Source organism: Saccostrea cucullata, unplaced genomic scaffold, assembly GCF_032062105.1.
Source record: "Saccostrea cucullata isolate Sc308-1 unplaced genomic scaffold, CSIRO_AGI_Scuc_v1 ctg12817, whole genome shotgun sequence".
Lineage (NCBI taxonomy): Eukaryota > Metazoa > Mollusca > Bivalvia > Ostreida > Ostreidae > Saccostrea > Saccostrea cuccullata.
In genome coordinates this window covers 3,761-10,532 of record NW_026918034.1, presented here as the reverse complement: position 1 = coordinate 10,532, position 6,772 = coordinate 3,761, and the positions used below count along the sequence as shown (strand labels likewise).

The window sequence follows — 6,772 nt, the reverse complement described above, 5'->3', positions numbered from 1 at the left end:
TACTCTTGTGTATCAACAAACATGCTCTTGTGTATTAATAAATGTGATCTTGTGTATCAACAAACATAATCTTGTGTAACAACTAACATGATCTTGTGTATCAACTAACATGATCTTGTGTATCAACAAACACGATCTTGTGTAACAACTAACATGATCTTGTGTATCAACTAATATGTTCGTGTGTATCAACGAATATGATCTTGTGTAACAACTAACATGATCTTGTGTATCAACTAATATGTTCGTGTGTATCAACGAATATGATCTTGTGTATCAACAATAAGGGAAGCCAAATCTGAAAAAGTTGAATATATCACTCTTATCATAATGTTTTGTTGCTTGATAACTGTACATGTTAACGCTTTTTCCTATTAAAATTTCCAAATATGAAACCGATGCGTCAGACGTTGATATTGCTTTGTAAATCAAGTTCAAGGGAAATATCGAATCAGTGAAGGAATGAAATGTGTATTGTTTACAAGAAGTCATCAATATATCTAAATGTTGAATTCAAGGTACCAGCTAGAAACCTCTTATTTTCTAATAAATAGAAGTTTTTTAAATGAATTATGCTTCATATGAATACAAAAAAGTCTACTAATAAGTATCGTTTCCATAGTAATGTTCCTACGCCAAGCAATCGGCCTTTTGATTTGAAGACTTTTGGTTGAGTCTCAGTGGCATTAAATTTCCGTGTGAAGGTCTATATTGGACGCACCTTTGTAGATATCTGGTGACGTCTCTATTTGAGTGAAAATCCTCAAGCGGAACGTAAAGACAATACACAACCAATCGATGAACTTATTGCACTATACATTGACTTGATTTAGAAATTACTCCTTCGTGCAACATTTTCTAGCGAATGGAATCAACTCGGAGACGTAAACTTTTTTAAATATAATATTGCAATATAATGTTAAGATAAGTTGGTGGTGAAAAGGCTGAAGTCATCATGTTTATAATAAAATTATGTTGAAACAGGTAGGTTGCCATAAATGTCTTTTTCTAGCCATATAATATTATATGTATCATATCTACATGTAAGAAACATATGTCAGATTTATGGTGAATTTCATGTCTATTTAAGAAAGACATATATTCATCTACATCTATAACCCATTTATATAGCTGAAATACGAAGAAAATAGAAATTCAATGTACACTGTATCACACCAAAGTATGGTATGAAACATATGGAGATAACGAACAGTATTTCAAAATCATCAAAAATCCATAAAACAATACAAAATAGGAGCAGAGCAAAAACGAGCAGATAGGAGCAGAGCAAACATGAATTCATACTTTCAAATTGGGGTGGTATATTTGGGTTTCAAAAAATGTTGCTTTTGTTAAATCTTTTTTCCCGTTGTTTACAGACTTTTTTCAGATGTTCCAAGTGTTCCTTTGATGAATCTATAGCCACAAATAGACGAGGTATATTCAAATTATCTTGTACATTACAAAAGCATGCATTATTTGATTGCCAAGATTTCTATTGTTTTGGCATGATATGACATGGTTTGTTATCATTGTATAGGTTGCGTGTGTCCGTGTGGTATAGTTATCTCTCATGAGAGTTACGTTGTGGGAACAGTACTGGTATTGCGTGAACGTATAGACCTTGTCATTCCTGAGTTAAATAATTTGAATTACATATTTGACCGACTTTTACAATCTCTTTGGGATTTGGTTCTTATCTGTGTTATCCAAACCGGCAAGATGGGACTAAATTTCCTTTCGTTGTCAATTTTATTGTAAGTTTCATATTTCTTCTTTCAGAGGCTTGTGGTAAATAAATATTATCTCTACAGTATTTATTAAATTACACTAATAATTAAGGTTTAATTGTTGCATTTTCAACGTTTGGTTATAAATACTCAGTACTGAACGTCTCTTTAATAAAACAAAAGTTTCCTCGAAAAATACGCAATTTCAATGAGTAGATGTCTTGTTCTTGTCATTTGTATATAAATGCTGGTTCTTTGTAACTGTTAGATATGTTTCAAATATTTCCATAATTCCTTCCAGTCTTACTTAGTTGATCTTGTTGACCATTTTTTTAAGGTTGGTCCATTGCGTGTTTGGGGATGGCGATGGACATAAGCATTGTCCTGCATTGTTTGACCAGTATAATGCTGACCACCAACATGGCTTGGACAAAGCAGAATTCAAAAAAATATTTCTACCAACATTTGACACAGAGTTTCCAGGTTTTAAACATTTGAAGCCTCTATTCTGTCAAAGTTAAATAATAGACCCTTTCACGAAAACTGTGGTACTGCTCTTTGGAAGTCAAAATGATATACACGTTGGTGAAATATGACGTAAAGCGATTGTTTAAAAATTTCTTTTAATTATCTCTCAGTAAAAACTCTACCAAACGTTATTAGTTTGTCCTGCAGAAGAGTAGTTCCTTAGTTACTGTGAAGGGACTAATTGATATCAATTATTACTCTTCTTGGTAATCAGCTGACGGGCAGTTGTCACGTGACGAAGTGGTCAATGGCTGGAGGAATGGACATTGCGACTTCCAGGATACTAGAGATGGGCTGTTGATATTCCTAGAGACGGACGTGGACAGGGATTTGTATGTTACAGAGGGAGACCTAGACAATATATTTGCTGGATTCGACAATGGTAAGGAAACCAGTTCTCAATTTACCTATATGTATCCAAATTTGTCTACAGAAATATCCATACTTCTGTTTTCTGTTATGTGATTTTTGAAAATTAATTAATTAAAGAGTTGAAATACTTAAAAATGAAATTGATACAGTATATATATATATGTTATAACGAATTACAAGACGTTGATATAAAAATTAAATTCGTTATAAAGACTTTTAATAAATTGTATCAACAAATAAAAATCGATTAAGCGAATTCGATTAGTTGTTATTTAAAAATTAAAAATATTGTGACAGGTGCTATGAGACCTAGTAGATAATTTCCCAATTTCTGGTGATACAAAGAGAAATTGAATAAATGTAGATTTAACAACTTGATACTTATTTAAATCATATTGTCAAACTTGTTTTCACCTTTCAACAAAGTATTATATGTAATGGACTTTTACGAGAAGCACTGACTTCTACAGTTGACGGTTTACTTGGACATTTAAACTTGTATCATGTACGGAAGTACAAAATTGATAATGCATAAGATAACCTTTCTAGTTGTCATAGGTATGGTGTTAGGGGCACTAACATGTGTAGACCAGGAGTTGAGGGAAGGGTGGCTGTCGTTTTCTTCAAGGACAACTTATATGTGCATTGAAATAACCCGTTATTTCCGTTTAATTAAATGTTGAGCTAAATATTTATACCATAAAAGAGCTACCGTACATAGCCCTAGTGTAAAGTAAGCGTCAACTGTAAAAGTCAGCGCTCCTCGTAAAGGACTTTTACGAGAAGCACTGATTTTTACAGTTGACTGTTTACTCGGACATTTAAACATTCACGTCTACGGAGGTACAGAATTGATAATGGAAAAGAAAACCTTTCTGGTGCTTATGGTAATGGTTTTAGGGGTACTTATACGTGAAGGCGTGGATTGGAGGGTAGGATGGTTGTTGTTTTCTTCAAGGACAACTTATCTGTGCTTTGAAATAGCCCGTTATTCTTGTTGAATTAAATGTTGATCTAAATTATTATATCGTAAAAGAGCTTCCGTAACTGTCAAAGTAACTGTCTAAGTGTGAGAGTAATTCGTCAACCGTAAAAGTCAGCGCTTCTCGTAAAAGTCCAAAAGTCCAATACAATGTCTTCAGTACCTACAATGATCTTAGATCAAGGCTACCGCTCTTGATCCTCGAAAGTTTTTGGCGCTCTGGCTGTCTGGTGTTTCCAGCCAATGTTTTGTTTGATTCAATTAATAATGAAACCATTCACGATGTTCCTTTTCTTTGTCTGTACGTTTTATGGCGACGAGGGTCAACAGAGCAATGTTTTAATATTCTTTTTACAGATAACAATGGATATTTGTCTCCTAATGAGTTTCTGAACGGATGGAACGCTAGATACGGCCGAATGACACACTGTACTCTGTCGCCCATCATCATGGATAAAGTCGGGGACACTTCCATTGACGTCATGTCGTTATGTGTACATAAACATGCGATAATAAACATTATATTACTTTGTATTTTGAAATATATATGACATTACGTGGATTGTTCGTAAATGTCGATATGAAGGTCACAGCAAATGTTTTTTTTCTTTTCACGCATAGGATTTTCACAAATTCTGCTTCATATGAATACAAAATAGGTCTTGTGGGAATTCCAAAATTAACGTTATATACGTTATTAACGTTTGAACACCTGGGAATTCCAAAATATTGTTTGAAATCCGAAACTCCAAAAACAACATAGATATTGTGAATCAGAAACTCAGGCATCTTTTTGATGTCAACTTCAGAAAATAAGTAGATGTTTCAACTTCAGTGTGTACAATCAGAATAAATATTTTTAACAATGATTTTGCAAATAACTAGTGACAAGGTATGTAAATTTACATTTTTATCAAAATATGTAGCAGCTGTCAATGATTTTAAAAGCCTGGATAATGATATCAAAAAGCCTGGACTTTAATTTATCGTGGGGAATGGTTGTGTATAAAGTTGAAAAGTCGTAAGTTTTTAAGCTATTGATTTTGGTAAAATCTTGTGATTTCAAATTGTCCAACAGTTCCTTACAATTTTTAAGTAATCATTTCTGATTTACAACACTTCTTGAATATATTGTTGCACAGTTATCGTGATGTTTCTCCTTCACTACTGTTAATATCTTAGTGAGGAGTAAAGAAAGAGGCTTGGTTGAACATTTACCGGAACCCGCTATGTATCTCTGTTTGTATGGATTTTATGAATTTTCAAAATCCAATATGGTCCGTCTAACACTTAACAATTCAATTTTTAAAAATGATTTAGAATTTTAGAATGTTAATATATTAGTTGAAATTTCTAAATTTCAAAACCTCAAACTGATTAGGTAAATTTATATTTATGGTAGTTGTAATTCATTTTGGTTCTCTGGGATATTAAAAGTATTCAAAACGGACACTGTGAGTAAAAGTTGGATTACCACTTGTACAATTAAATCCAAGTTCTTCTAAAGTACAATTTATATAATGAGCCTTACAAAAGAAGACAATGTTGTTACCTGGTTTGTCAGCAGGGACCAGTACGTACGTATCATGTAATCTATCTAATTCTTTTTTTTCACGTCTAGATTATTGACGATAGAAGGATAGATGGTTTTCATAATGCCCGTCAATCTTTTTATACGCGATTGTAACATGGATCGGGTACATTTAATCCATTCTGACAAGTGGCAACGTTTTTTTTCATATCAGGCCAATCGTATGGCGTAATCTTCTACAGAATCCATAATATTTTATAACATTCCGACGCCAGTTGAAGGATCGGGGTTCTCTATATTTTATAACCTTTCAATATAAGTGGCCCAAGGTCCTATATTTACGTCACATTTAATAACGTGTCCAGCAGGACTATAGTTATAAGGTGAAGAAGAACATGAACATGCTTGCTGCTCCATGCCACCTGATTCCACCTTTGAGGTTTCCTGAGGTCCGTGTTAGTTCTGCTCGCAGTTTGTATCGTTTATGAGGACTTTTGAGTATGATTGTTGTATGTTATATTTCTATTTAAATTTTTCAGTAAATTTTTACCTTAAGGTAGGGTTCTTCTCACATTTCTTGTATTTAAAAATTAATGAAATTTTCACAGAATCAAGAGGACAATATCACTAAGTAATGGTATCAGTGAGATTAAATTTGACCATTTAACATTAGAGGCAAGGTCAGGTCAAGGTCATTACCATTTTCCTGGACATTAAGAATAAAAAAATACAGTTTCCAATCATGCGATCCCTACTTGTAATTTAAAAGATTGAATGTTTTTCTATTTGCATTAAAGAAAAAGATACTACTATATAGGGCCTATAAGATGGCATGGATAATTTAAATAAAATGATTATTTGCTAATCCGAATTTCCTCTACTTTTTCTTAATTTTTAAGGATTCATTAGTTATTTTTAGATGCTTCCTATATTTAACTTTTTCCAATTTTCAAATAAAGTTGTCACATAAAGGTACAAAATGATACAAAAACTAAAAGTTTTGATCGTTTACTAAGAAAGAAATAACACTTTTTACGGATTTTTGGCTCAAATCTGTACTTAGATTTGAAGCATTTTAAAGCCAACATAGTTCTAGTATGTTAAAATCTTATTTATTTGATATATTTTGAAACTTTAGTCCCTTATTATTAATTTAACTTACATTTGAAAATTTCGTCTAGTCTTTGATTGCGTAAAAATTATAACTAAATTCAATGTTCTATAATAATTTTGAGAGGCAGAAAAGAAGATATTTTCATACGCCACCATTCCGCCAAAAATATAGTCCCTGCTAGTTTTCACACGCAGTTTACCTTTTCTACTTAAAGTTGTATAATTGTGATGAGGAAAGAAAAATATGGTCTTTTAAATCTCTTACATCTAAATATATAATACATATCAACAAATGTAATTTGAATATTCCATCTAGTCAGAAACCAGAGACGAATCCTACCTTAAATATATTTTCCTATCTTTTAATAAAACTAACTTTCTTTTCAAATGAAGCCTACTCATTTTTCAAAAGCATGCTCTAGACCTAAAGTTAACATTTAAAACAATCAAATTCTTCACAAATTATACCAGTAAAACCCTCGAGAACCTGGTCATTCGACAATCTGTTGAAATTCT

General features: G+C 32.4%; 1 pseudogene; it reads left to right on the top strand.

Annotated features, from left to right (window-relative positions):
- The first annotated feature begins 1,595 nt into the window (after positions 1–1,595).
- LOC134237273 (uncharacterized) lies at positions 1,596–4,153 on the top strand (annotated as a pseudogene).
- The last annotated feature ends 2,619 nt before the right edge of the window (positions 4,154–6,772 follow it).